Below are 15,761 nucleotides of genomic sequence, written 5' to 3'. Positions count from 1 at the left end.
AGCTTTCAAAAAATAATTGCCAAGATAATTCGTCGAACACTTAACTGCAAATTAAAGGCACGCCTGCGGAAAAAGCCAAGGGGAATCGGTCGGTGTATAAGAAACCTCAAATTACGCATAACAAAGTCCAAGAATTTTTCGCATTTTCCTTGGAACAGAATAAAGCAGAGAAAAGCTGAAAAAAGGGGAAGAAAAGTTTATTGTCGCGGTTTCAGCTTTCCTTCTTTTTTGCCGCTACTGCTAGCTACTTTTTGAATACTTTTGCTCGGCGATCATTTGTCATTTTCTTATGCAGGAAACTTTTCGTGGCTGGAAGAAGGAATTTTCCGGGCTGCGCATTTCCACGCTGTCTGCGGTTCACACAGTTTATAATGATTATTATTTATGCAGACTTAATCCACAGTTATTAAAACGCAGCCACAACGAACTTCCATTCTCATTGCACCCCCCGTTAAATATTCATTTGCATTCGGTGGCAAATTAAAACTTTTTAGTTTCTAATGAGTTCTGGGTTCTCGAGTGCATAGAAATGAAGTTGCGTTGTGTTATAGCAGGTCGGACTTTAGCCCGAACTTTGCACCATAATTTTTGGGAATTATGTCCATCCGTAAGTCAAGTTTGAGGACTGGGGATCCGATGGCAGAACGTGTTTGAAAATCAGTGGGGGGAAAATTAGAAGAAAACTCTGGAAATACACGCACTGAGAACATCAGAGCCAGAAAACTGGGAGATGGATGCCACTGCCGGTGCCGTTGCCACTGCCACTGCTCTTTCCAACTGCTGATGATGATGAGGTTGCCGCTGCAGTTGCAGCCTCGCTTCGTGGAAAGAAAGTTGCCATGGAGAAAATTTAATCAAAATATTTGCACATCCGCCAGCAGCGCGAAGTTGCCAAGGCGACTAGAATTACCAGTCTAAGAAACACAGACCAGCCAGCATCTTGGCAAAAACGGTGGGGAATGGATGGATTTGCTGCCAACAGACTTACAGACAGACATACAGACAGGCAGGTCTTCTTTCCAAGCAGGTACAGTGAGAATCGCAGACAGCCACCACACACAAATTGAAATCTCAACGGATGGTAATTGAATTCGACTTGGTCTGCGCTTCTGATGCGGCAAGGCAAACTTGGTTCCTTGCCAGAAAATATCAGTATTAAATGCAATCAGGCTGATTAGCCTGCGGCGTAGAGCTTTCCTTAAAATCTTTTGGTCGACAACTCACATATGGAAAGTCTGAGACTCGGTAAAGATTTTGACAATTTAATATTATTACAATAATTATCAATTCATGCGGCAGAGTAAATACTCAATGTGGCTATATAAGTAGATTAGAAATCGTTGGACTTGGTTAAAATAAACTAAGTTATATATTTTTTTAGATTCATTTTAATACCGAAGAGTCTTAAACTTTAGTCTACGGTTCATAGTATTAATTTAATACTCGTCTTATTGAGAAATTGTTTAAGATAAATAGTTTTGAATAAAGTTAACAAAAGTTTCGTTTCAATGACATTTTTTTTGTTGGCTGTAATTTCCCTAATTCTTTCTGTTTTCACCTTAAGTCAAACCTTCAAAGCAAGAGCCCACTGTATTTGGCAGAACTCCTTTTGGGCATTTGGTTCATGTCACGGAAACCAGTCAAACCTCATTTGCGATGGCAAATGCAACCGGCGCGCGACTTCATCTTCATCTTCATCTTCGTCTTCAGTTTTAGCTTCAGCTTCAGCTACAGCTTCAACTGAGAGCGGTGCATCACGAAACGCTTTTTTTCAGAGGCAGCATCTTTGGACTGGTTGTGGTCTTTGACAATTATTTACCGTTGGCGCTTAACTGTTAATTTGCGAGGCAGGTAACCAGTTCGCTTCGTTTTGCTCCGACGAAGAGACGAGGACCTGTTCCTGTTCCAGCTGCACTGCATCCTCACCAATCTGCGGCGATTCCCGCCGACAATTGCTTACATGCCACGCATTTTTTATGGCTCTTAATTTGACAAACGGGGGCAGCAGCAATGCTTTTCCACATACAATACATGTGGAAAATGTAATTAAATGTTTTTCCTCTAACATCTGTTTCTTTCGCTGCCGTTTTTGTGTGCGCACTTTTCATTGTTCGAAAATAAATTACAGGATGAGAGTGTGCGAGGGGGCTATTAAACTGCAATTAAACAATTGGCAGTCAACAAGATTCATGGTTTTTCCATCATTCTCTCTTGGGGATAAAGAGTTGATTACCAATTTGCATGGAACGGCATTAGTAATTAAAATTTTGGAAAGTTTTCTGCAAAGAAATTCCCTTGAGTTTCAAGAGTTTCTGGAGTTGAACAAACCGGCCCATCTGATATCATCATCATTACCCGATTCACATAAACCAGAAATCAAATCAAATTATTTGTTTTCCTCTTTTTTGGCCGCCAGACTTTGATAATCTATGACAACTGGCCACAAATCGTTTCCTTTGTTGCCAGCAAAGTTGTCAAAAAGTCGGGCTAGATTTTTGCCTAATTCATTCAGCAAACTGTCCAAAAGAAACTTGCCAAACTTGTTGGCCCAGCCCAAAGCCCAAAAGAAAAAATGTGTGGCGAGAAATTTGAGAAGAATCCAAATGGAACGTAATCAGAATTCCCCAGATTCAGCTTCGGTTTTTGGTCCAACCAAGTTCTCTGTTCTGATTCCGTTTCAGCAATTTTTGCTTTATTTTTTTTTTTTTTTTTTGACCTTGCACTTGCACAACCAGAAAACAAGGTCAGCGTTCTACTGTCTAATGCCGTGCCAAACTAATTTTGAGGGTCAAGCAAGTTGGCCAAATTAAATGGAAAAAAGGCGCAGCAAGTCCCAAACGAGCGAAAGCTTAAAGAAAAAATTCGATTCAAATAAAACTCGAAATGAGCCGCAAGGAATTCAATTGTTCATTTGCATATGCATGCATTTTCCACCTGCAGTGTCCACCATCCACCACTCCCCATGTAGCGCTTTTCCCTCGGTTTTATTGCACGACCTCAATATTTATTTGTTTTCCTTTTTTTTTTTTGTTTGCCAGTTTCAGTTCGAAGTCAAAGCCATTCCGCCGGGCCCTCAATTTCATTTCCATTCCATGCCATTTTTCAACCTGACCAGTCGGCGGCATCTTCACGATTTTCACGGTTCTCTCCTTTTTTTGTTTATTGCGCGCCGCTTTTTTGGCCTTTTCGACTTATGTTTGGGTTTCGATTATTTTTGTTTTTGGTTTTTCCTGCACTTAGAGCGGGAATTGCATTTTGCCGCTTTCAATACGGCTGGCCCTTGGCCATTTGGGCATCAACTTTGGCAAATTGAATAAGAAACTAATTTCCAACAAACTGAAATATTTTTCATTGAAACAAGAGAGTTGGAGACTAGTTTATGCCCTTTAAATTTACGCTTTACGTCCCCAAATAAATATAATTTCTGTAAAAAGAAATGATTCAAATAGTAATGCTCTGCTGAAACAAAAATACATTTGTTATCTAATTTACGTTTTACAACTGACCCCTAATCACAGCAAATTAAATTACAATCCACTCATAAAATCCAGACTTTAGTAATATATGTGAATTAATATGACACTGATATTAGTTAGCACATTTATTTAGAGCAAAGACTTTTACCATTTCATATTTTTCACTCACAGCTATTCGTTTTCAAGCTAATTCCCATATACCCTCTAATTCGTTTGCAAAGCTCCACAAAAACAAACTCGCGCCAGAACTGTTTGCCAAACTACTGAAAAAGAGCGAGCCACACACAACAAGTTATCAGCGTTAATTTTGTTTGTTCAGGTTTACCAAGAGCAAACAAAAAGACCCAAAACAAAACACCACCACGAAGGGGGAAAAATTAATTTATTACTTGCAACTGGGACTATAAAAAGGGAGAGACTATAACGGCGGGAAAAGTACGTCTCGTAAACAGATTTAGATTTAATCAAATGATAGCCCAGAGCTAGATTTGAATTGTGAGCGGCTGCTGGATTTGGTAATGCACTCAATATATTTCAATGTGGCAGCTCGATTAAATATTTCCCAGCAGATTGGCAGGCTTGTGGAAAAATGGGAAAAATGTTTTGTGACCCGGGTCCTGAAACATGAGAAACGGCAACAGATTTAGCACCACACATATACGCCTGTGTCCTGCCCATGTTTTTAGTTGTATAAACTATCATCGTCAGATTGTACTATGTATATATGGGCATTTTTTTTCGGGTCACCAACGGGCAGCACACATTTTATTTCTCTCCTTTTTAGTGAGTGGCCCTTTTTCGGGGGAGATAATTCGGTTGCGTTGTGGCGGAAAATGAAAAGCAGAGGGCTAGAAAAATCGAAAATGTTACGCCTGAAAATTGCCTGTCAAATGACAAAAATGGTTTCAGTTTCTGAATGTGTGTGCCCCACCGCTTTTGGGCATTTTTCATGTCTAGGCCCACAACATGCTCCTATATTATATTTATTTTTTCTACTTTGTCCTTTTTCCGGCTGCTCATTTTGGTTGGCATCAGATTAGGGCCCACATTTTGCGGTCAAGAAGGGGGTGGTGAAAAGGCGAAAACTCAGGGAAATTCTTCCCTTCAAAAGCTATGGAAACTGAAAGAAATTGAATACAACATTTGTGGCAAATTTTTTGCTGAGGTTTGCCATGTCCAACAATTTGCTGGGAGCAAAAGTTTATCCATTTTTTTTTTGGCAAAGGACGCTCGAAGGGAAAATGGAGATGAGATGAGTCAAATTAGATCATAAATGATATTGCATGGAAAGTTTAAGGGAAATTGGCTGCGCTTTGAACCTGTAAAAAAGTTAGCTTGTTTTGGAGCAAAAAGTGTTGTCCAAACTTTCAAGTTTAAGTCTAGAAATTAATAATCCCTGCATAATGTGCACAAGAAAAGTTTCTGGCCTTTTTTATAACCTTTAAATACAACTAAATATGTTCTTCTGAATATGTAATACGTAATACAAGATCATTTTAGTTATAGGTTTAATATTTTCTCTGAATGCATTCAACAACTGCAACATCCTACAGCCCAATTCCTCATTAAATTCATTTGCACTTCCCCCGTTTTAATGTGGTTCGTTAGGGTAAAATCAATTTGAAATCCCCTGGGGGCTAAGCTGACTGCACTCGAAGGAGGAACCCTGAACCCTTTGGCGTTTCCTTTTGGCCACTGGACACACACATCTCACTGGTGGATTACGTTGCTTGCACGTTGGATATACGGCAATTACAAACTGCTTAAAAGCAAATAAATCCCTGCCAGGCAATTGCATCGACGATGGCAAAGGATAACGAGTATTTGTGCGGCGAATGTTGTCTGCAAATAAATATATATAAACATTTGCCGCTCCATTTAATGAGGCTGCCGGAAAGCAAAACAAGGAGAACATTTCAGCTGCTTGCAGCTCGTTATCGCTGGACAACGCGTATCTGTATCTGTACCTGTATCTGTATCTGTATCTGGGCGACATAAAACTGTCAAAAAGTCGCCTATATAAATCGCTAAACTAAATGCCTTTCATAGTTTAATGTCACCTCGAGGGATTTGAAGGAGCGAATGGATGGATCTATGGAAGAGCAGACAACGTGTCTCTATCCGAATCCAGCATCCACGCCTCGATGTCATTAAAACCGAATGAATTATGCAGTAGCCCAAGTGAACTACTTGCAGTCCGCCCTTGGAAAACAGAACAGAAAAGTGCACAGAGGAAAAACCAAGTATGGATTTCTTCATGTAACATCACTTTTCTAACATTTCAAATGTTAAAGAAAGCAAAGAGAATTAAATACATATCAAGGAATACTCAGAATTGTTTTCTTCTATTTCATTTGGTTTGTTACTGGAAAAAATTTAAAAAAAATGTTGTCTCTAATGTTTCATTCTATGTAAAGAAAAATCATAGTAAATAAAAATTGTTTCATACTCAATTTATTACATTTCTTTTCAGTATCGAAATTATAAGAATTTTTTTAATATTTCATTGGACTATTTTCGAAATGATTTCAAATATATAAAAATGTTATTTAAATGTAAACCATAATATTATTTATCTATAAAAATTTAACATTTTCTACATTAGCTCAAATGTTTTAAAATAAAATCAATAAATATAATATGGATTGTGTTTAAAACTAAAATGTTATATTAAAATGTTAAATTCAATAGCATGATATTTAGTTTTAGCTTTCCATTTTTGTATCTGTGTAGCGGACACAAGAGACCCACTGAAAAGGACCAAAAAGTAAGGTAAAAAGAGGACCATTGACGCAGTTGACCAGTTCTTGTCGCGACTGCAGTTTGTTTGTTGTTTTAATTAACTAATTAAGATTTTTCTATGTCGCGCCTAGGTAGGAAAAAAAGCAGTCGCCCAAGTCTAAGGAATGCCTGCATTATTTGTAGCAGCAGCCGAGTTGCTAAGGACCCAATTAACCTTTTATGGCCATTTGGCACAATAACGAGGCCAAGAGCGAGAGCCAAGAGACCGACAGCAGGGCACACAGAAAAAGTTAAGAAAACTAAATAAAAGGCAGCTACACAACACAATCGAGACAATGAGACCTGGTCTCTTGGCCAGTTAGTTGGCCGTAAGTAGCCGGCCATGTTCAGTGAAATTGTTAGCCATATTTGGCTTTGGCGCACAAAACAATGGCTATCATAAATTCCAGCTACAAATTGACATTGAAAATTTGTTTGTTTTTCCCTGCAGTTTGCTCACCTTTGCATGGGTTTCCTTGCCCGCTTCCTGGCTTCCACTCTTCGATGCGTGACCACAAAAGCTGCAATTACAAAAAAATATGCAAACAGAATATTAGCTAATGCTTCGATAAATTTCCCACTATCAACAAGATAATGTAGTGCTTGTAGTTATAGATTACAATGTATTTAATTATTTTTGTAAGGCTATGAATTTATGACACTGGAACCATATGTTTCTAGTGGGAGTCACACTTCCGCTTCGGTCAGGCACATGGTAAATTTCCCAATATAATAAAGGGTTTATTTTTGGTTTGCTTATTATGCTGAATATGAAATTAATGTTCAGAATTTATTGCCATAGAAATATTATATTATCATTTTAGTGGATTATATACGGTGTGTTTCTAACATGGTTAGATTTTGTAACGAAATTGATAAAAGTTAATGAAATTAAATTAATAAGAACATTTTTAATTCTGGTTAAATTTTAAGATCACAAATACCTTGCATATCGACTCTCAAACTTAATATTATGTGAATATAATTTTGGATACATTCAATAACAGATATATTTTATATTTTTATATTTTTCAATTACGCTTCAGAAAATTGTCTGAAACAATATTTTCTATACTTATCGGAAGCTAATAAAATCGGGCATGCAGAAAAATTCCTTAAGCACCATTTTTGCCTTCAAGATTCCTAAATGTTTTCCAAACATTTTCGTTTTGGGTCACTGGCTAATCAATATGGTTTAGTGTCCCCCAACGGGGTTTTCCGACATTTTCTCTCCTCCACTTTACTTGGCTTTCTCTTGGGTTCAATTCAAACGCCCACATACTATGTATTATCGCATATTTTTCCTGCTTTTTGCCATTTTTCCCTGTGCCAAACCGGTTAGGTGTTGGCCGTTGTCTGCTGATATGCAGCTACTTCAAGGTACACGAGGACAGACAACTTGGCAGAGAACTCCGATCCAATCGCATGACGAAGAGCAATATGGTGTGGGCAGCAGTCGTGTGGATGTGAATGTAGATGTGGTTGTGGCTGTGGATGCGGTGACCAACTCACCCAAATAGGTGGGCAAGCTACCGTCTCGACGACACATCGGTGGGCTAATTGAAATGGCAACACTAATTAGCGATGCTTTAAATGCAGACTGCATTTCCCCTGGCAACACACACACACACACAATGTTGTCTAAAAGCCAGATAAAGCCAAAGCAGATGCAGATGCAGCTCGAAAACAAAACACAGAAGCGAGAACAAAATGTTGTGGCGATCGACTTTAAGCTACTTACAGAAATTGACCACCCAAACTGTTGCTGAAAACCTCGATGGCAGTTCATTAAGGTAAATGGTGGTCCATAAACTTTAAGCCGATTACAAGAACGATTCCCAGTTGCCGAAAGGTAACCCAGCTCACTCTCTGCTCACTCCCAAAACAAATGGCGTAAATTATTTGCTAATGATCGACGGACAAAGTGCTGGGCTTACGTCATGGGGCTATGTGGCTATCATCATCATCATCATCACCAGGTATGGCAGTTAATTTTGTGCAATTGTCTTGAACCGTTTTGAGTGGTCAATGCTATATCCCGCATAATCATCGATGAGCGAAGGTCGTGTGGCCTTAACTACACACGCGATGCTTCTTTTGAGTATTAACTAGAGATGGAGAGGGAATTTACATAGCTGGCAAACCAGTTATCACGGGGTTTCGTCATCATAGCTGCTAATATTTTGCCTTACACATTACAGAGAAATGAAGTTTATTTCACCAAAATACCATATGATTACAATGCAATAAAAATGGCAGAAAGACAATAAAAACCGAAAGATATAAAAATGCCTGACTCAGGTTGTATTTGCCTCAGAAACATTCGAACTATTTGCGGAACTACCATGGGCTGGAATGCCCTATACCCTTCCCTCCCTTCGAAAATCCCCCCACTTCAGGGATTCCAAGGGACAAGACTCCAACTCCAGTGTTGTTGTCGTGTCAGCAGCATCCGGGGAATGCAAACTGCAGGTTTGGCGAGGAGATGCAGTCCAGAAATTGCAGAATCATGCAATTTGTGGGCACTTCGAATGCAATCAACAAAACTGTTTGATTTATGATCATTTGCAGTTTGCACTAATTTTTCAAATCACAAAAGGCAGCAGCAGCAGCAACAATAACAACAACAACAACAAAGCCCGCAAAACCTGATTCGACACAAAAATTAATCATAGCTCTGAGAAAGGATAGATAGCGACCGAAAGGAAGCAGACATGAAGGATGGGGCCAAAGGAATCATTACAATCAATAACTAAAATCGATTTGGACCTTCAAAAGCATTCAGTAGCTGTCCGGCTTAAAACAGAAATGACCTCGTGACACGAAGAGGGAAGTAGGCGAAGACCTATTTTTTAAATTAAACCTTTTAACGAAAGCGACTGTGGATTTCCTTAAAAACTTTTATTTAAGTGGTTAGAGTATTGATTCTAAATGTATAATATTTTGTGAATTGATAACTGAAAACATATTTAAAACTAAGATAGTAAAAAAAAAAAAATACTATAATAGAAACATAAAATTTTAAAAAATTGTATATTTATCAAACTTTAAATAAATTTAAAGAATTAAAGTTCAGTTACCTCATTAAAAATATATTTAACAATTAAAAATTTTTTTATCCTCGAAAATATTTATAATTTTACATGAGCTTTTTATAAAATATGCCTGCCATTTTGTGAAAACCCTAAAATCGTGCTTCGTGGGCATCTCTCAACGGAGACGCCCGGGCCAAGAGTTAAGAGTTGTAATTATGCGCCGACTTCCTCTAGAACCGGGGGACCATCCCACTTTTGGGACCCTAGGGCCAGCCCCTTCTGGCAGCCCCTTTTTTGCATTGTGATAAACGAGCAGTCCCCTTGTCTAGACTTTGGAGCGATCGCCTCTTTACAACATCTTCATTATGAATTATGCGCTTCGCAGTTTCCCAGCTTTCTCGGTTCCCCAGTTTCTCATTCTCGTTCTCGTTCCCATGGGACATAATTTTTGTTTTATCACCCCAAACGAGGCAAGGACTTATCTCCGCTCTCTTGAGAGCTCAAAGTTTTGCCAACATGTTGCAACTAATTACATAAAGCAACACGTGCACTTTGTAATTTTATTTGTTACAACTCGAAATTAGCATGAATTTGCTAATTAGCTGCGATTGTAAAAGTTGCAGGCGAGGCGTCGGCGATATGTAGTTGTGACGACAGCGATGGCCTCGAAGAGTTGTGTTACTGCACTTTCCTGTATCTGCGTATCTGCGTGAGTGGGTAGCAAAGTAACTGTATCTACAAGTTTGTCGTTTCTACCCACAACCTAAAGATAATTTACAGTTTCAATCTTGCGTATAGTTAACTGGAACTTGCAACACACAGATTACAGGAAAGAGAATTACTCTGATTTCCAAGAAGCAAGTTTTAATCAGTAGTAAATTGATATTAATATCTATTCATTTCGGGAAATTTGCCAACCATTTGTTAGCCCAGGGTTCACGTATCTTAAACATTCTATTTCCTTATGAAGGCAATTAATTTTATTTAAACACCTATATTCTAAGAAAATTCTATCAACCATTCTGATTGGATAAGATTTATTTTTATTAATTAAGGTTCGGGGGTTAGCAACAAGTAAGATTAAAGAATAACTTATTTCAACTAGATAAAACATAAAATAAAAAGATTTGCAAAGACTTGTTTAAAAAAATAGAGGTTCAGGAAAATAAACACCAACTTTAAGATATTTTTGATTACCTATTAAACTCAAACCGTTTTGGAAGTTTAGTTATCTCTATTCGTTTATCTAGTTTTCTGTTTTGCTGCGATATATTTAAACTGAAAATACTAAAACGCCTTGAATTTTAGCCGATAGCCCAATCACAGACTTATCGCTTTTCTATAATCAAATAGAAAAAAACAAAATTAAAAACTAATTCTGGCGTCGTATCAATAACAAAAAGAATTCCATAAAATAGCTTGACAGTTTGACACACTATCGAAGGCAAAATCGAAAGAATAATCTGACTGATGGGCCACGTGCAGTATACTTTGCAAAAACACTGCAAATATTGAGATATACATTCACATGCTTGTAAATTCAATGCACTCGATACAGCAATTATTTGCCCACATTCATTACGGATAACAAAACAGAATATTTGCACCTTGCCGCAATTCTTTATCTCGCTCTTCACCTCCCCCTCATACCTTTTGTACATTTTACATTTTCCATTCATTATACACACATATACATACTTTGTTAACAAATATTTGGCCATTCGTTGCCAAAAATGTTTACATTTACGTATTTATATTCATGCAACTGCTGTGCAAAGCGAGTTTTTTCTGCATCGTTCCTTGCGTTGTTGTTTTTAGGGAGAGTTATGCATATCAAAAAATTGACAAAAATAATTTTACAAATGAATTTTCACAATCGCTCTTGTGCATCCCATCGGAAAAATAGATATATACAAAAGAACTCACAATTTTCAAAAAGAATGGCTAGCAACAGGGTTAAAAAAATTGACCTAAATAAATATAATAAACATTTATCGCATTTGTTCATTGTTGATATCAACATGGCAAAAAAACTAAAAATACCTACAACAAGAAAGAAAGCAAACTTCGGCAAGCCGAAGTTCATATACCCTTGCAGCTATTGCATGAATTAAATACTTTTGAAAACATTTAAATTATGATTTACTTGAGTATATGCTGAAAAACATTGAAACTATGATGATTTGCAGCTCAATTATTATATAGTTATTTTATATATTTTTATTATTTCTATGGGAGCTATATGATATAGACGTCCGATTTTGATAAAATTTAAACCATAATTCTGAAATAATTAAACATTGCTATATGTCGAAGAACTAAACAAAAAATTAAAAAACAGAAAAGTTATAATTTTTATACCCTTGCAGAGGGTATTATAATTTCAGTCAGAAGTTTGCAACGCACTGAAGGAGACGTTTCCGACCCTATAAAGTATATATATTCTTGATCAGCATCACTAGTAGAGTCGATCTAGCCATGTCCGTCTGTCCGTCCGTCTGTCCGTCCGTCTGTCCGTCTGTCCGTCTGTCCGTCTGTCCGTCTGTCCGTCCGTTTATATGCAAACTAGTCTCTCAGTTTTAAAGCTATCTGCATGAAACTTTCCCAAAAGTTGTCATTCTATTGCAGGTAGTATATAAGTCGGAACGAGACGGATCGGACGACTATAGCATATAGCTCCCATAGGAACAATCGGAAAAATAAATGAAAAAAAATTATAACTTTGCTGTTTTTTAATTTTTTGTTTAGTTCTTCGACATATAGTAATGGTTAAATATTTCCGATTTACGGTTTAAATTTCATCAAAATCGGTCGACTATAGCATATAGCTCCCATAGGAACAATCGGAAAAATAATTGAAAAAAATTATAACTTTGCTGTTTTTTAATTTTTTGTTTAGTTCTTCGAGATATAGTAATGGTTAAATATTTCAGAATTATGTTTTAAATTTCATCAAAATCGGACGACTATAGCATATAGCTCCCATAGGAACAATCGGAAAAATAAATGAAAAAAATTATAACTTTTCTGTTTTTTAATTTTTTGTTTAGTTCTTCGACATATAGCAATGTTTAATTATTTCAGAATTATGGTTTAAATTTTATCAAAATCGGACGTCTATATCATATAGCTCCCATAGAAATAATAAAAATATATAAAATAACTATATAATAATTGAGCTGCAAATCATCATAGTTTCAATGTTTTTCAGCATATACTCAAGTAAATCATAATTTAAATGTTTTCAAAAGTATTTAATTCATGCAATAGCTGCAAGGGTATATGAACTTCGGCTTGCCGAAGTTTGCTTTCTTTCTTGTTTTTCATTTATTTTTCCGATTGTTCCTATGGGAGCTATATGCTATAGTCGTCCGATTTTGATGAAATTTAAAACATAATTCTGAAATATTTAACCATTACTATATCTCGAAGAACTAAACAAAAAATTAAAAAACAGCAAAGTTATAATTTTTTTCAATTATTTTTCCGATTGTTCCTATGGGAGCTATATGCTATAGTCGACCGATTTTGATGAAATTTAAACCGTAAATCGGAAATATTTAACCATTACTATATGTCGAAGAACTAAACAAAAAATTAAAAAACAGCAAAGTTATAATTTTTTTTCATTTATTTTTCCGATTGTTCCTATGGGAGCTATATGCTATAGTCGTCCGATCCGTCTCGTTCCGACTTATATACTACCTGCAATAGAATGACAACTTTTGGGAAAGTTTCATGCAGATAGCTTTAAAACTGAGAGACTAGTTTGCATATAAACGGACGGACAGACGGACAGACGGACAGACGGACGGACAGACGGACGGACAGACGGACATGGCTAGATCGACTCTACTAGTGATGCTGATCAAGAATATATATACTTTATAGGGTCGGAAACGTCTCCTTCACTGCGTTGCAAACTTCTGACTGAAATTATAATACCCTCTGCAAGGGTATAAAAACAGCCTTGGGGGGAACCAACGTCAGTGAAAGTGATCCAACGGATAGACACACGATGACGATGGCGGCAGATGATGATGATGGCAAAAAAACGTAAATATGAATGAACAAAAGTCTGAGCTACCAGCATTGATGGAGCGAGCATTAACTTTACATAACTTCAAACAAAACAACAAAATTAGCAAAAGTTCAAAAGAAAACATGAGAGAAATATAATCATGACTTATGAAAGCTGGAATGGGAAATGTTCCGTCAAAGTTGATAAAAGTTATGCAAGGAAAATCGTTTAAAAGGATTAGCCAATTTAAGTGGAGAAGTATTTTAATAAGGGGTATTGCTTAATGGTAAATGTTCATAAAGACTAGACAAATATGTTTATTTTTGACAGTCTATTTTTTCAGTTGAGCGATAAGATTTGATTTTGTGAAATTCCGCCCACGGGTGTTGATATCAAATACCTACATACAAAGCACTTATTAACATAAAATAAACTTTATTTTCTAAGAAACTAATTATTTTCGTGCATACGCATAGTTAACTTCTTTAAACACTTAATTCCACCTTAATTTCCTAATTAGACCTGCATTGTGGTGTAAAATATGCACTCATAATGATTTAATTTCAATTTATTTACAGCTTCACTTGGTTACACCTTAATTGCAATAGCACGAGATATTACACCCACCGCGATGTTGTTTTAATTATATTTACCACAAACTTTCTTTGTTTATCAACAGAAAGGAAAACAACAAATATAATTAGAGTGCTCAACATGTTGGAAGAAACGAAAAAAAAACACCAAACAAAATCAGGTGCCTTTCGGCCACCGAAATTAGGAATACAAATGAAAGAAAGAGTCGGCTGTGGAGAGAGTGAAAGAGAGGGGGCGAGACTGGCATAAGTAAATAGCTGTAAAGATCTCCAAAAGGCAATCAGACGGTTGTTCACCTGGTCTTTCGGTCGCTGGTCGCTGGTCACCTCAACACCTTTTGGACCGTGCCCAGTTTTCGCTTTATTCGGTTATGGTTTTTATTCTGTGCCCCCCTGTTCTTTTCTTCTTTATATATACTCGCTCGCTCATACACCTTTTTGGTTAATTTCCAACGTGCCTGGAATTCCACTTCACGAGTATGACTCGCGGCCGTCCATGTCAATTTCGACTGCATTTTGCTGGGAGTTTTCAAATTATACTTTTATCTGCGTATATCTGTAACACATTTTTGCGGGTGTTGATTGCCAGGCGACCCACATAACCACTGACAACTCGGCTCCGTCTAATTAAGTTTGCAACACACAACACACACACCGCGAGTGGAAAAGAAGTATATAAAAATGGTGAAAAACCTGGCAAGATCCGATGAAGCAGCCGCCTAATTACGGCTCAATCAGCTTCAGCTGTTGGCTGTTGAATGCTGGCTGTTGAATGCTGGATGGGGCTGCTGCTGCAGGGCTCGGAAAATTGCCTCATGGCGGCGAACCATCCGATGAGTTACCTAACTTCCAGCTTAATGACTTCACTAAAGTCGGAGAGTCGAGTCTGGTGGCCCCGGTGGCATGCTTTAAATATTTTGCGGCACCTGAATGCATTTTACAAATTTTTCTGTTGCAACCTGTGATAAATTGCAGTCGCTGGAGAGTACAGCCTGTTACTTTTTCAGGTTTAACCCACTGCTGCTCTCTGATCAGACTGACATTTTCTGTTTAGGCTGACTCATGAACTGCACCTTCATAGGCATAGGCCCGGCATTAACCATTAACATTTCAAACACAAAAGCTTAAGGGCAGGCACAGCAAACAATTTATATATTTTAAATGGAAATAGTTTGACTTTAAATTTAATTTCTCATTTTTTATAGACCAAATTTCAGAGCACTGTACTCTTACACAAACAATTTTTTATTACAGGTGAATGGGTTTTGAGTGTTTGTATTTTTAAATCAAAAGGAACTATTTTTTTGTAATGTAATGTTCAAAAGTCAGTCACTACTTTTTTTTCTGTTGTTGAACACGAAAAAAAGGAGAAGCCTAAGCTGTCATTATCGTCTGCATTTGCATTTGAAAGTGTCGATTCGAAATGAAGAGGGCGAAAGAAGTGGCAAGATTGTGGCCTATAGAAATGCAGGGGGCAACTTTATAAAAGGGGAACCACAAACTCAAACCAAGCGAAACATCATCACCGATTGTGCTGTTGTGTTGTTGCGACCGTTTTGTATTAATGATGATGCAACATTTGCCACAAATGTAAAAAGTTACGAGTAGAAAAAAAACCCCAAGCACCCATGGCTACGTAAAGTTTTATGCCTGAAGGCCAGAAGCGCGTTTGACTCTCTCAAAGTGGCTTGTTTCCTTCTTTTTTTTAGCTCACAGTTGTAAACTGAAGCCTTTTTTTTGTATTGGACTGCTGACGAGTGGAACAGCTATTGAAGGCAAAGCCCGCACTAGAACTTATTTAATGACAATTTTAGTTACTTGCTGTGAGACATAAAGATAAATGCAAATTTGTTTT

General features: G+C 37.2%; 1 protein-coding gene across 2 annotated transcripts in view; it reads right to left on the bottom strand.

The window, feature by feature from the left end:
• The window catches only part of LOC108144349 (putative polypeptide N-acetylgalactosaminyltransferase 9), a 63,225-nt gene that overhangs the window by 38,907 nt on the left and 8,557 nt on the right, over window positions 1–15,761 (bottom strand). For both annotated transcript variants that reach the window (XM_017269097.1, XM_017269098.1), the window contains exon 2: window positions 6,718–6,778. The gene's annotated coding sequence lies outside the window, so the exon portion shown is untranslated. The remainder of the gene's footprint in view (window positions 1–6,717; window positions 6,779–15,761) is intronic.

Source organism: Drosophila elegans, unplaced genomic scaffold, assembly GCF_018152505.1.
Source record: "Drosophila elegans isolate 14027-0461.03 unplaced genomic scaffold, ASM1815250v1 contig_183, whole genome shotgun sequence".
Classification (NCBI taxonomy): domain Eukaryota; kingdom Metazoa; phylum Arthropoda; class Insecta; order Diptera; family Drosophilidae; genus Drosophila; species Drosophila elegans.
Note: the sequence above shows the minus strand (reverse complement) of the source record. Positions and strands in the feature narration are given on the sequence as shown.